The sequence below is a fragment of the Panthera tigris genome, chromosome D2 (assembly GCF_018350195.1).
Source record: "Panthera tigris isolate Pti1 chromosome D2, P.tigris_Pti1_mat1.1, whole genome shotgun sequence".
NCBI lineage: Eukaryota > Metazoa > Chordata > Mammalia > Carnivora > Felidae > Panthera > Panthera tigris.
Genome location: NC_056670.1, coordinates 35,536,721 through 35,552,508, shown reverse-complemented (window position 1 = coordinate 35,552,508; position 15,788 = coordinate 35,536,721). Strand labels below are relative to the sequence as shown.

At 43.1% G+C, this 15,788-nt stretch overlaps 1 protein-coding gene across 6 annotated transcripts in view; it reads right to left on the bottom strand.

The window, feature by feature from the left end:
- Positions 1 to 15,788, bottom strand: part of LRMDA (leucine rich melanocyte differentiation associated) — a 1,033,894-nt gene that overhangs the window by 600,554 nt on the left and 417,552 nt on the right. The window lies entirely within an intron of this gene.

Sequence of the window (15,788 nt, the reverse complement as noted above, 5' to 3'; positions counted from 1 at the left end):
TCAGCTGCTATTACCATCCTACCATAGCTGAAAGAAAGAGGCTATTACACATAATACATAAAATAACATTTAGTAAGGAAATCTGGATAATTACTTAGTAAAAAGGACATTGAGTCAGGTTCTAAGCCATTGCCCTGAATTGGGAATGACATTACTTATGTCTTAAGTTAAATTGAGTAAAACTTCCTAAGCACTCCCTTAAAGAACACCTGTAAGTAATGAGTTGGCCTATCTCATCCATCCTGCTTTGTATCTCAGTCCTGAAGAGCAGACCGAGATTACCGGCCCCCCACAACCCACAGCTCTCTAGGCTGGGCCAGCTCAAGGTGATGAGCTCCTCCAGGCCAGTGTGGAACAAGGGTTCCCCTAGTGTGCACTGGAGTTGTCATAAACAGAGAGAAGCCAAAGAGGTCAATCAGTAATGTATTTTCTTTCCTTTGCTGCAATTGATGGACATTAAAATGCCTTCAAAATTAGAGAAGAATATGAGTGAGCGCACTATATGGAACCAGAGATGATTACAGCTGACTGCTTTCCAGTAATAACACCACCATCACCGAAACCCATCGATCTTCACCATCACTAGAATTCTTTCCGTGTATCTGGTGCGGATAAAGGGATCTCACCCACCCATGACTTTAAATATCACCTACACACCGAAAGACTCCCAATTCCTATTCCCAGGCCTGACCCCTTCCCACAGAAGCCTCCCAATTCAGTTACCTTCCTGACATCGCCACTTGGAAGGCTAAGAGGAACCTCAAATTTAACAAAGTCCAGAACTTAACTCACTATGAGCCCAAACTTACTCATTCACACCAGTAAGTGGCACCTCCATTCTTCCTTCTGTTCCTCTGTCTCTCACTCAGCATTTCTTATCAGCAGATCCTTTCAATTCTTCCTTCTAAACACCTGGAATGTGACCACACCCCACCACCCACCTGGCAACCACCCTCATCTACACCAACCCAAACTCTCAGCTGGCCGACAGTTGGAACCTCAGCTTCCCTACTAGTTCCCCGGCACACCAGGGCCACAGTGATCAATGTGAGATTTTACTCATGTCAAATTACGCTCAGTGCTTTTCACTGGATTCTAAGACAGAATAAAACCCCAAATCCTGGCCAGAGCCTAAAAGTTCCTGCATGCCCCAGTCTCTGAAACAGCCCCTGACTTCACACGTCATGGCCGTCCCCTCACTTACCCACCTCTCTATGCAGGGGCCAGGCCTGCTTCTGCCTCAAGCCTTTGCATGTGCCAGTACCTCCAGAGACATCCTCCTCTCAGACCACTCATCCCTCTCCCCATCCAGGTCTCTGCTGAAACACCACTCATCGGAGAGACTTTCCCTGACCTCCCTTTGTGAAGCACATCCACCTCCTTATTCTCTATTACCCTCACCATGCTGTATCTGGGCCCCTCCTCCTTACTGCTCCTTATACACACATGCCCATTCATTGCTTCTCTCCAACACACTGCACTGGACAATGTAAGCTGTGTGAGGACACATTTGATTTTTGGTCATTTTTTTTCCGTTTTAGTCACTGCTGTTTCCCAACACCTAGAACATACTAGATGCTCAGAAACTATTTGTTGAAGGTATAAATGAAAATGCACAGCATTAGCATTTGCCAAATGGTAACTGCTCTTATGTTAAGAGGCCGTGCCTTCATTTGGGGTCAGCTCCTGACATGCAAGTCAGTATTCTTTCATTACGTTGACTCTACCACTTCAAGTTAAGCAAGAACACGTGCACACTTTTGTAGCATTTTATAGTTTGTAAAGCGCTTTCACATGTAATTATCTTGACTTTAAGTGCTTCTCACTATGACTGTCCAAGTAGTTCAGGCAGGGAAAACCAGTAAGAAAGCGTTAGCATCCAACCTAGGTTTTCTGCTCCTCAGCCCCATGCCCTTGTCTCTCTCACACGCACCCTCCCTGCTTGGTGAGATGCTGGCAGTACCCGGCAGGAAGGGAAGAACTGGCTTTGCCCTCCGAGTGTTCACAGCGTTCAGCCTGCACCAGGACATGAGCAGACATGTGTGGGGCTTGAAGGACGACAGGTCAAAAGGGCAAATAAAATGCTCCCAGCAGTGGTATTTCTGGAGAAATAGGATATATCCTGGTCCTCATCCCAAGGGGAGCTATTGGTAGGAACTGACCACTCAACTCCACATCCTCCTCCACTGGCATGCACACCAATCCTTCTGAAAGTTTTGGAACAGAAGCTGAGAGGATAGAAAGGGCAGAACAACAGCTGAATCCTAGCTGCTGCCCATGAGAATGAGGGGTGTTTTTGTTTTTCAAAGTAACAAAGGCTGGCCCCACCCAAGACCAATTAAAACAGGAGTCAGCAAAGCATGAATACGATGGGCATCTTGTTTCAAGCTCCTTAGGTGATTATAATGGCAGCGATTGTTGCAAACCAGTGGTACAGTGCCTCACCATTGCAAAGCGCTTTTTCTTCCACTATCTCCTTTAATCATCCACAAGGTCTCGGCTGTAGGAGGGACAGGCATACATATCCCAAAGTTAGAGGAAAAGAAACAGGCAGACAGATGGACTGACTCCAAGTCCCCCAGTTAGCTAATGAAAGACAAAACTGGGACCAAGCATGCTTCAAGAAACAAGCAGTCAAGTCTGCAACTGTGTAAGCCTCCTGACTTAGTGGGCTTCCGAATCACCCATGGATCTTGTTGAAATGCTGATTAGGCTTCAGCAGATGTAGGGTGGGGCTGAAGAATCAGCGTTTCTAACAAGCTCCCAGGCGATGCTAATGATCTATGGACCACCCTTTTGGTAGTGAGACCAAACAAACATACCTCAATAGTAACTAAACTGAATCCATCCTTGTTTCTCCATGTGGGGAAGGCTAGGAACCTTTCAACAGCCTCCCAGCAGTGTTCTCAGTTGGGCCAAGTCCTCTACCACACTATGCAAGCTCTGTACCACAATCAGCTGGCACTCCCAGCCTCTACCTATGTACACCAAGTCAATCTCATCACATTCCATGAAGCATTATGCAGAGCCCATTCACTATCACCACCAATACACACACACACACACACACACACTCCAATACTACTAAGATCTAGGCTACTTCATGACTCACAACCTTCCAAACAAACCCTTCTGTCTGCTCAGAAAACACTGGTGTTAGATTCCCACATCAGTAGCAAAGATGGCCCTTACCATCATTTGTCAGGTTGGAATCGATTACATCCTGACACCACTCCATTCTCTGAGATTACCCCTTTATTATTCAGGGGGGGGTACACTATTCCTGAGGTCATTTTTAAATGTTTTGTGTGCCTTTTAAATATCAGCTGCCACATATATAGAGAGACTTCAAATGACTGCCTAAGATATTCCATTTTAGCCTTAAATCTTTAAATATACTTATGAATTTTTGACTTTAACAGATTGCCTAATGTCTCTTCCTTCGTAATGGAAATAGATCCCAGGGAATCCTCATTAACTCTATCTTCTTGGGGCACTCTTCTTGAGATGGCCTTGTATCTCAAGATTCAGCACCCCAGGTGCTCCCCATGAGATGTCCTTAGTTTCTGGTCCTTGGGCCTAAGCACGGACCTGGGCCAGTATGCATCAAAGGACAAGGGAACCATGTTTCTGCTTACCTGAAACACGTTTTTCTCCCACCAGCCTTTGAACCACCAACAGCCAGAACATCCTCCAAGTAGCTAAAGTCTAACTACGTGGCAGGTTCTGGTCCTGAAGCCTTGGTCTTCCCTGCCCAACACACTCCCCCTTGCTGAATGTCTACAGCCCTCAGTTTGAACCATGAATTTTAGCAACTAATTAAACACAACCATATCATAGAAAAGTCTTGTCTCCCCAGCAAGGGAGGGTTTGGCCCATATCCTACCCATTCACGTGTCTGGTTTGATGCTGTGCATGAGCAAATGCTCAGTACTGAACTCCTGATTGACTGAGAGTGCTGACAGTGGATATGTTTGGTACCAACACGCCACCACTGCACGCCCAGCTCTGATCAAGCAAGTTGCCAGTCTAAGAATGCCCTGGCACAACCACCAAACCTCACCATTCTCTGCTGCTGCCAAGTCTCTTCCCTCTTTACCTATGCATGACATCACACCTAAATTTGATCCAGGAAAAAAATACAGTAATCCAAATTTTTCCATTACAAGATCACCAACACCACAAGCAAGGAGGGGCAACCTAAGAGTGTAGTGACCTCCATTCTAGAAAGCCAAGAATTCCTCCCATGTACACGATCATAGCAAATCCTCCCAACTAAGGAAATAACTGAAGGGGAACACTCTTCCCTTTTCCCCCTAAAAGCTTGAGAAAGCAAGGATGAGTTCTAGTGTCCCTAACTGTGGTCTTAATTTCAGGTTTAAATCTAAGGAAATTGGGCTCATTGTACTTACCCCCCATACCTGCTTCTGAGATTACATCACTTCCTAACATGTCATGTGCTTTACCACGCTGGTCATTACATCTCTTGAACCAAGGCTGATTTTGTCTCAGCTTGTCATACTAGAGAGCACTGTTTCATACCATTTTACATATGCCCCCCCTTTTGCACAAAGTTCACATTCAGATACTTCTATGTATAATTATTGATCTTTATGTACAGTCTAACTTTCTATGCCACAGTTAGGACAGATGAAAAGGAATTCCCAAATGGGTAGTAGTGAGGCATTAAAAATTCTAAACCATACCACTATAGAAAAACCCATTTCTATTCCAGTATTTATTTTTCTGCATCTTGCCTAAGTTCTCCTCAGTGTTTACTAAAATCTTGACAAGTGGACATGTCGTCCTCTATCCCTCTACTGAGATATTAAATAGCTACCCCAAAATGAGCAGGATATATTACAAATATATGTATATTGATGACCCAGCTGCTATTTGTACATTTGAAGTATGACATCTTTACTCCTGTCATCAAGCAGAAGTAATTAAGAATAATCAAGTGGGTGTTAATTGGATGTAATGAAACAATCTCCAGTCAGCCTGAGCCTACTATTTGCCTCCTACTAATAATTATGAACACTAAACACTCGTGCTAATATCCTTCTTCTTACAGAAGCCAAACAGAGATACAGTATTTACTTAGCTAATGGCTTGTTTTGTCTGCAATTTAGTCTGTTTTAAAGCTAGGAAACTCATAATTTGCCAAGCTGTCACCAGCTGCTGGGCCCAGACCAGGGATATAGGATTCTCAATGACAACAGTTCAGGGTATGTTGTCTGAAATGAGAGGACAGATATTAATTAAGCTAACCTCCAGTTGCAACTGTACCTGGGCATGTCGATGCAAAAAAAAAAAAAAAAAAAAAAAATCAATGTTCTAAGTCTGCATTAGTCAAAAGTACTTGTGGACCATGCACTCATTATTGCCCAGGGCTTCATCAAAGAAAAGAGTTTCCACATGTAACCATCAGGAGGTCTCTATTTTGCTCTTTAGAACAATCTCCAGAGGCCTCTGCAGCCACAGAGCTAGGGACTGGCCTTTGATCATATTACTTCAGGAGAATCTTGGCTGTTGGATGACTATTATACAGGAGTGAACCGAAAGTGTCTGATCGAGAGTGACCATTAGAAACATATTACTGGCCATTAAGCAGATGGTTAGATGTTTTTAAAGAGCTCTTACATAGTAATAGAATCCAGAGTCATTGACTATATTTATTACTCTCCCATGAAAGTGGAAAAAATAAAAAGACTGAATGTTTGTTCCAGAGGTGGTTAATTTCATTCTCCCAGGATCACCAGGAGATCACATGCAGACTAGAAACTGGCAGCTGGTGATAGGATTTTAAAACAGGCTTCTGAACAAGATGATTAAAGTTAAATTCCTTATCAGAACTCAGGTGGGATTCTAAATGAAGCCCCTTGCCTGATGGTAGTGGAATCAGAGTTATAAAACAAATATGCATCTAAACCATAGGCCAGCAAACTTTTTGTGTAAAGCTTAAATATTTTAGACCTTACAGACCACAAACCATACGTCACCATTACTCAGATCTAAAGTTATGGCATGGAAGTGGCCATGGAGGATAGTAAATGAATTGGCATGGCTGTTTGCCAATAAAACTTTATTTATAAATACATAAGCCTGCAGGATTTGGCCTATGGGTCATAGTTTGCCAATACCTGAGTTGTACCACACTGAAACCGGCTGTGTTACAGATGATATTTTGAGGGAAATGAGTTCTCCCTACTCAGGCCTCCATCAATAACCCCTATTTTACTTCACAAGTGTAGAGTGGAAGAGAGCCAAAGCATAAGAGACTCTTAAAAACTGAGAACAAACTGAGGGTTGATGGGGGGAGGGTGGGTGATGGGTATTGAGGAGGGCACCTTTTGGGATGAGCACTGGGTGTTGTATGGAAACCAATTTGACAATAAATTTCATATATTGGAAAAAAAAACAAGTGTAAAGAGACCTCATTTTGTATAATACATTTTTGAAAATGTGCTTAAATCAATATATTCTATGTTGCATCCTACTTTCCATTAATACACACTTTTATATGAAGTTTATCCCCATTTTGGGATGACACTACAATGAACAGGAGTCAACACCCTTCTACTCAGCAAGTATTGCTATAGGGCTCCATTCATAAATAAATACTTATGTTATTTTGCTATTATTTATATATTTATATGTATATATAAATATAAATTTTATATTATATATGTTATATAATGTATATGAATAGTCATATATACATCACTTCTTCTGTTTCCTTTGTTCATAACTTCAAACATTGAGTTTTCTTAAAGGCAAACCATCTGTAATTATTGGTAAACAAAATCTGTCCATTCTAGATCCACTATTAAATAGGAGTACATAACTTACTACAACAGAGGTATCCCTTAAATATTACAAAATCTGGAAGGATTTATTCACTTCAAGGCAAAGTGAAAAGACACAACGACCCAGGGGTGAAGGACTCTAATGTTTTAGTCTCAGTTCTTTTGCTTAATAACTGTGAGACCTGGGACATATTATTTAACCCCTCTGAGCTTTGGTTGTTTCTAAAAAATGAAGGAGTTATATCAGAGGATGGCTAGAGTCACCTCAAACTCTCATATCCTCTGACCAGTAGACAGAAAATAGCTTAATTAGCTTGCTTGATTACAGGATGATATTAATGAGGCCAAAGGAGCAAGTTAAATAGGCATGCAAGGCTAGCTAGTTTGAAATAGAGCAAAATACGGTCATACAGGTTATAACTCAACTTGGTTGACTAACAGTGCATGGCTAGTTCAGTCCTCAAATCAACAACACACATAATACATGATAACAGTAAGTCACAAACAGCTTTATATAACAGTATCATTAATATTTTTATATGACCACTAGACAATACAACCAGGTATTTCATCCTACTTCTTTCCAGTGATGTGGTGAAGGACCATGTCTCTCCAGCATGTCCTGACCAGTCCATGGTCCTACTGTGCATGATCAGAATGCAGTGCACACCATGTGTGATTCACTATGTAAATGTGACAACAGCTGAACTGGTGTATACACTGCTTAACAAGACAAATCTAGGGATCACATGCCTAGATGTCAGGCAATGTCAAATTACAGTAAAAGTTCCTAAATAATTATGTTCTCTTTCTGCACTTATCTTGTCCTGGACTAGTAGTCACTTGCAGACCATGTCAACAAGTAGATAAGGTCTTCCAGTTACTACTTTATGGTATGTAGATGAGAACAAGCTTAGAAGAGGCAGGAAAACAAAATTAAATGTAATATCACTATTTTTTCTTCTTCTCTTTTTCCATATCTCTATTCTCTCCCTATAACCCAGTTCTCCTTGGAAAGTCCAACTACCCATCTTCCAGGTCTTAGCTGTATTTGCTGAGCCATTCAACAAACATTTACTCAACGACTTCTGCGTGCCAGGCACTTGGGAACCAGAGGTGAAAAAGACAGATTTGGTTACTGCTCCAGTGGAGTTGATGGGTTTCTTTTGAAAAGGCACATCCTAGGCATATATGTTTATACCACGTCTATGTTAAGTGTAGCAAAGTAGAAAAAGTATATCACCTACCAATACTCAGTCCCAATTTATTAAGCACCAAATATCCACTAGACAATCTGATGGCTTTTCAGGTGTAAAAAAAGAATGAGAAAATGCCCCTGTTTTCAAAGAGCTTACAGTATAGAGGACTCTTCCATGGGATCTTTCAAGTTGGTGAAGAACCGAAACTTCAATACCAATTCTATTTCCGTAAGTTCTGTGAGGCTCTCATCACTTGGCTGTCTACACCAAGAGCTTCCACCTGGGCCTACTTAGATACACAACAATCTTAGCAAACATACTGTACTTTAACTAAAAGGGTCCCCACAGACACCTTCTAACATTTTACTGATGAAAAAACTGAGACCTGGAAAGGTAAATGGACTTGTCCAAAGTCATACAACTAGCAGGTAAAATTAGGCTCTAACAGGATCATGTTCAAAGTGGCCTCACTGGGTCTAGCTCCAAAGTTAGCCAGTATATTTGCAAAGTCGGTCTGCCAGGTAAACAAACATCCCAGCTTCTGCAAAATCCTTCCATCAAATACATGGCAATAGGATGCTGCAGCAGCATCACTGCATAAGGAAGCTTGATGATGCCCTAAGAGGGCCTGGGTAGACCTGATGTCCTCTCCAGATCTTCTGACCTCATGATTTCCATGATGTTAAATGTTCCTTCTGGTCCCCAGCTCTATCATATAAACATTACTCCACTACTTTGGAAATCTAGATACCCTACTAGAAAAAAGCAGACTGCACACAGTAAGAGGGTGAAAGTCGTGCCATTATAGGCAGACCTTGCATTATTCCTTTGAACAGCCAGGGTCAGGTTCATATAATAATGGAATCCAGAAGCTTCCAACACTCCTGGCTCTAGGTCTAGACACAAACTTATGCATGATCTCTCATCCAAGTCCTATCAGCTTTTGATCTTCTTGGTTCTCCACCTGCCTTTCCTGGACCACAGCACTTGTCACCTGGTGCTGTGCTCCCACTAAGACCTTGGACACCATTCCTATTAGCCAGTCTCCAGCAGCCCTGAGAAAATGGCCCTTTGGATGATATCCAGACCACAAGACCCTATCTAAGCTTAAACCTCCCACACACAGTACAGGGGATTTGTTCAAATTATCCACACTTCACATGATAACACCCTCACCCCACTCACCCATGGTCCTTCCAGTCACCATCCTAATCATGGAGGAGAGCTTTCATTGAACTCTATGAAATCTTCCATTAACACCAACCTACCCAAGTCTAAGAGCTCTTCAAATTCATTAACAAGTTTCAACATAAGACATACAAATGCTTATATATGTCCCGTAAATGGAGAACCAGATTGTCAAGGTAGCCAAGAAAAAAAAAATAAAAATTCAAAACCAGCTTACAGAAGGTCAGAATTCCTCTAATTAACGACAAATACCTCACAATGAATAGCTTGATGAAGACAGGGCTCAGCACCACAATGAGATTTTTTCTTCTATTTGCAGAGCAATGAAATCATTAAGGTAATAGATCACCATTCCCGCTAACAGAATCTCTTAGTGTCATCTCCTTCAGTGTGCATGCAAGCAGAAGACACACATCTATTGTCTCTTACTTCTGGAAGTTGTAAATGTAGGGAAATTGTCATCATTAAATTGAATGTAACAGTCCTCTTCCCCTCTCCCCCTTTCATTCTTTCACTCTGTTCCTCGGCTCAGTCTGACACATACCTTGTAAATGTCAACACAAAAGTATGTCCTGAAGACCAATGGGCAGAAAGTTCTGATTACCAGCAAAAATCCATCATGTGATACCGAACAGTCACCCCTGCAGCGAGAGGAAATGATAATTGCTTTGCCGTGCAAGGTGGAGAAGCTGACCTCAAAGTGTCTCTGGTGGTATTAACATATAATGAAGATGGGTGCAGACAAAGGCTACTGCTGAACACACCAGGGACGCCATCAGACATCTTCACCTCTGAGGCATTGTTGTTAAGGAACATAGGCAACTCTAATTATAGCCTACTCTTCATGTTCCAACATCTTAACCCAGAGCCTTCTCCATTCAACCCTAGTGGGGAACCAGGAACCTCTCACTGGGCCTAGAGGAACCCTAGAAAATTCTCAAACAGGGATTAGGAAGGGTTCACACCAGGAAGCCAACCCCTTTGGGGAAAGAGGAAGGAACATGGCAAGTGAGCTCTGACCAGGGAGTGCCTGACTGGTTTGCTGCAGAGAAGAATGTGTAGCTTTGAGGCCATCAGCATGTAGCTTGAGAGGTCACAGACAGAGCTCCTCTGAGCAACCAGCGTGCTGAGCCAGCAAGGGGAAGGAGGCAGCTTCCTGACCTGAGGAATTCTGCAGGAGGCCTTGCATTCCATGGGTTGTCAGGGGCTGTCATTGGGCCACAAGGACTGTTTGGCCTTGAGCATTAGTTATGTTATGTAAATTACCCTTAATGAAAGTGCGGCCTTGGTCCATAAAAACTTAACAATGCATTTATCTTCATTTGAGCGCTCCCCAGCAGCCACCACCTCCCTTTACAGACCATATTAACTGGGCTTTCACGGCATGTCCCTGTCCTCCACAGCCACCGTCAGGAGAGCCCCAGAAGACGGCGAAGAGTTGGCTTACACTTAACAAGACAAATGTGCCACCGTGGAGGTGGCATCAGGTGGCCCGAGTGTACATACAGGACGGCAGAGCAGATGCAGCTCTGCCCATCCCTCCTCCCCAGGCCCTCTTTGTGAACAGTGTTCAGATGGCTGGAACAGATAAAACTTAGTTTTGCATTCTTGAGAGCTGGATGTCACCTCTGACTCATCAGCAAGCATTTATTAAGTGCCTCCTGTGTACACAGCCTACAGCAAAGATCTCTCTCTCTCCTTGCAAGTAATAAGCAGGCAATGGTTTCTCACTCTGAGACACCCCATTTGAGATGCCCAAATCAAACTTCAAGGCACTTTGCAGCTGCTGTTTTCAGTTCTATGCCAATCCCCAACTTGGAAGAAGAAGTCTCAAAAAAAAAAAAAAAAAAAAAAAGTCAGTCTGAAATCCTCAGGTACAAGTTTCAGTACAGGTTCCCAGAGTTGAAGAGGACAAGAATTGAAATTATATAGCAACTGGGAGAAGAAGAAGTTTGGTCTGTCTTACCCTGAATGCAATCTTCATAATTACAAAACATTTTAAAAGTAAAACACCTTACCACTGCATGTAAAACCTTCCACAGACTGATGCTGCTCACTTCCCAGGCTCAGCTCCATCCCTGTCATTTTCTCCTGAATAGCCACAGAGACCTCTTCCCCAGGGCCTCATAATCACCAAACTCTGTCTAGTCAAGAACCTTTCACTTGCTGCTCCCTCTGCCTGCACTGTTCTTCCCTCTCTCCTTTCCTAATTAACCCTGCCTCCTTCAGCTCCCCAGGGAAAATCCCTTTATTGGGGAAGCCTTTCCAAAGGTCTGGGAGTCAAATTAGGTCTCACTATGGCACCACGTCCTTTTCCTTCCCAATCCCTACCCCAGGTGTGAGTGAACATCTGTTCCTCAGTGATCGCATGTGTGATTATTTGATGACCTTCACCTCCACCGGACTGTAAGCTCCATGAGGACAGCAGCCATGTTTACTTTTCCTACCACCAAACCGCTAGCACCGAGCACACAGCAGACAGCTAAAACAATGATACGTTATCCATACCCATCACTTCCTCTCCGCGACTATGGAAATGACACCAAGAAAAGAACTATGTTCACATTCATTGGACAATAAGAAGTGAGAGACCCCAACAGTGACCGAACACTAGAAATAGCCACCAGGAAAAGCCAGGTAGACTTTAGGTGAGAACATCTTCAAGAATAAGTCACCCCTTCCCAACAGGACAGTGGGCAATTGGGTGAGGTGACCTTTCTCAAACCCTGCCATTCCCGTGTTGTCTGTCCTGGCAGCCTGACTGTGGAGCCATGGCAGCTGTATCTTATCACCTGGTCTGGAAACAGTTCTACTCCGCAAGTGCAAGTCCAACTTTTACCCACACTCTTTGTTGTGCTACCTGGCTGCCAGGAAGAAGACAGATTGTTGTTTGTTTTCCAGGAAGCAAAATACATAAAATAACTATAATGAGGCACCAGGCTGGCAAAGAATAATTTCCTGAAAGTCAAGAGCCAAAATGACTTGGTTGCCCTGCCCCAAAGCCTAGGAGAGGAAAGGGTACAATCCCCAATGAAGAGAGATGTACTTGCAAAATACCTCTCTCTCTCTCGCCTAGATATCAAAGGAGTTGCATTGAATTAGTTGGCCACAATTTCCTGGAAAAGGAGATTATCCCAATTTGTTCACCTCACAAAGGAATTGTGTGAATCCTATTTGACCCCTGTTTTTCCAATCTAGGGTATGAATTTAGCTAGCTTTGAAAATGTTTTAGGGCTTCCACAGAAATTTGTAAAATGTCAGCGTGAAAATTTTAATTGAGTTATTAGCAATATCTCTTCTTTGAATGACCTTTTAGTACTCCTTATAACATATCACCTCCTTTTACTACCTTCTGGCTGACAGTTTCTAATATATTCCTTCTTCCTAGATGATATCATCTGTCCTTGGGTGGAATTAACTAAAGCACTCTACATTCAGAGGCTGACATTAATCCATAGCCCCAGATTTGTAACAGCTGCTGGTATAAACACTATTTCCATACATAGGGTTTTAACAATGACTAGAAGAAATGCATAGTATTCGCTGGACACTGGTGACATGCAAACAAACGAATCAGGGTGACAAACACCAATGATTTCTTTTTAATTTTTAATCGGCTGAAACAGTATACGTGCTGCACAAATCTAAAGGAACACTGCTAGCTTCATGGAGATATTGTATTTCTCTTAAGAACCACACGTGTAGAAGCAGCTAATCAAAAGAGGACATTATAAGGATGAATGGCAAACAAGTTGTTGGTTGAAGTAACTTTCTGATACTCAATAAAGAAAATACAGAAAATACAGTCCCATATTCTTCGTAACCAAGACATTTTGCATCATTCCAAGAAATGGAAAAAGTAAATCAACATGGCATGTGGATACAAAAAGGTACATTCAGAGTTGAGAATCACCAAACAGGGAAAAGATAAATAAAGCCCGTCCCCCCAAAATTCCTAAGTCCAGTGGTTTCTCTTAACAACCTCCAGGCACCCAAACCACATGCCCTTATGTGAAAATGACCAACAAAAGGGCAGGAGGCCCGGATGTCCTCCAACTCCTCTGAATCTGCTCCTACAGACTTTATATTCCACTGGAAACAGGCACGTATATATCAGTGCAGCCACAAGTAGTGACATCTATAGGGACTTCACTGGCATTTTCCATCAGCTCAACCATGTTATTTAGAATCCGAGGCGGTAATGACCAGGTGAATGCCAGACTGCTGATGCAGGTCCCAGAGCTCGAGGTGGCTGATAATTAAAGTGTTGTTACCCTTACTGCGTGGTGGGAACACAGTGGTGGGAAGAGAAAATTTCCAAGGGTAAAAGAATCTGCAAGCGGACCTAGGGGAAGCAAGATTCTACAGAAGCCAAGTTGGAGTTCAGGAGTTCTGTCCCAGTGCCTCACACTACACTCTGTGCTCACAGACCTTCATGAGAAAATGCCAACCCTGTCTTCACACCACCGGACACCTTGCATGACTCAAGTCACAAGATGGCCACTACCACCATAGTAGGATATTGTGAAGGGTGGCCATAATGTGACATTTCAGTGGGGAGGGGATTGAGCATTCACCTGATGATACGAAGGTCATCACTGTTAGTAGTCACCTGGGGAAACAGGTATGTGTCCGGGTGAGCAGCAAGATCCAATAGAGTCCTAGGTAAGCGTGAGAAAAATACCTCCCTGGTTTGGATTCATAAGGTGCCAAGCATCTAGGAGGGTGCTGCTTCCATGCTGTGAATTACGGAAAGCAAAAACTGCAAGTGAGGGCCCAAGTGGACTGTTAGAAACTTGACAGTGTTCACAGCCCCGAGAGGAGGCTGCTCAAGGCACAATCAGAACTCTGGGCTCTGCAAGCCAGTACTCAACTCCTGGTACTCCCTTGATATCTCTGTGTTATCCCCAAGAATTGGTCCAGTCTGGCTCAGCTGTGCCAGCACACAGTGAGAAAACAACTTATCCCAGGGACCAGTGTGGCTGCATCCAACACGGAAAATCAGGGCAGTTGAATCATCAGCCCCTCTCCTTCAACAGATTTCTGCTAATTGTGGAAGGTTCTGAGTTTTCCTCTGACCAAGTAGTACTTTCTCCCTATTCTACTACCTCCAAGTATTTAAAACTTACCCATTCTATTACTCTCTAAGCCAGTTTGCCTGTTAGACTAATCTAAAACCAGTTAATGGGTCTAATTATTTATTTCTCTAAGTAATATATCTCATTCACTCATTCATCCACTCAACTTACTGCCCATTTCCCATTAACCTAGCACTGCATTGAGTATGAGAGCTATAAATGCAAATAGGATGTGATCCATGCTCTCCAGGAGCTCACAAACTAACCAGGAAACAACCTCATAACAGAAACTTAACTTAAACTTATGCCACCTCTGGTAAGGGAAACATCATGGTTCAGGGGGCTGTTTTGGAGGATGTCTAAATTACAGCAAGAAAGCAGATGCATCCTCTGCCCAGGCATGATGCCAGCCCCCTGCACAAGACTCCACGTTACAGGAAGAGATTCAGGAAGCAGTAACAAGAAAATCAATTTCCCTCAGTGAGGAAAGGGGACTGCAAGCCCAGCAGGTAATGAGTTCCACCAGTCCTGGCCTTGCACGATAGAAGGTGGACCTCATGGCAAAGAATATGAACAAGACAGTCATACAGACATAGGTTCTAGTCTGTCTAGAACCACCCCAGGAAAACTACTCATCCGAGGCAAGCCTCGGGTTTGCTCACAAGTAAGACATGTTAACAACGCATGCCCCTGTCCTTGTTGTAGAGTACATGGTTCTTAAGTGTGGCCAGTGGCACCAAAGTCACCAGGGAACTTATTAGAAATGCAAGTTTTTAGCCTCCACCGCAGACCTGAATGAGAAACACAACTGATTGTGATACTCTTGAAAGTTTGGAAAAGACAGATGTATACATTTAAAGGACGGATGCTTATGGAGTGCTTTGCAAAGTGCCAGACATACAGGAAGGTCACATGTATGGTAGTTGCATCATGATGTCCTGGGAAAGTGATGTAGAAAAGGACATGAGGAGGAGTTCATCCTTGCCAGAGGTCAGAGCCAAAAGGGAACATCAAGTGCCCCAGAACCCCCAGTGATTATCAAAATGCAGATCCCTAGGCCACACTTCAGGCCCATGATTATACACTTGTAAGGGGAAGATCTGGGATCTACAGCCTCTTACATAGGCATCTATAAGGTAAGTACTCTCACCACTTTGGCATGGGGTGCAGGCACGGGGGGGGGGGCGTTATTACTGCTTCTTATTTTGATTATTCACTTATTTATTGCTTATGGCTGCATCTACCTCAGGATAGTTCCTACAAGAAGCCCCCTCTCAAGACCTTCTTTCTGACACTGTGGTACACAGCTTACTCTTTCTCATCTTCTCCTTTTCTCTCTTCCGCCATATCCCTCCCCCAACCCCCATCCAACTTCTGGCTTCATCACTGCCCCTATCTCCAGCCTTCTTTCCCTTCTGGTGTACTCTTCAAAATCACTCCCTGGGTGATATTTCTAAAATATAATCTAAGTATCTCATTCACACTTAAAAATGAAAACAAACAGAAAGCAACCT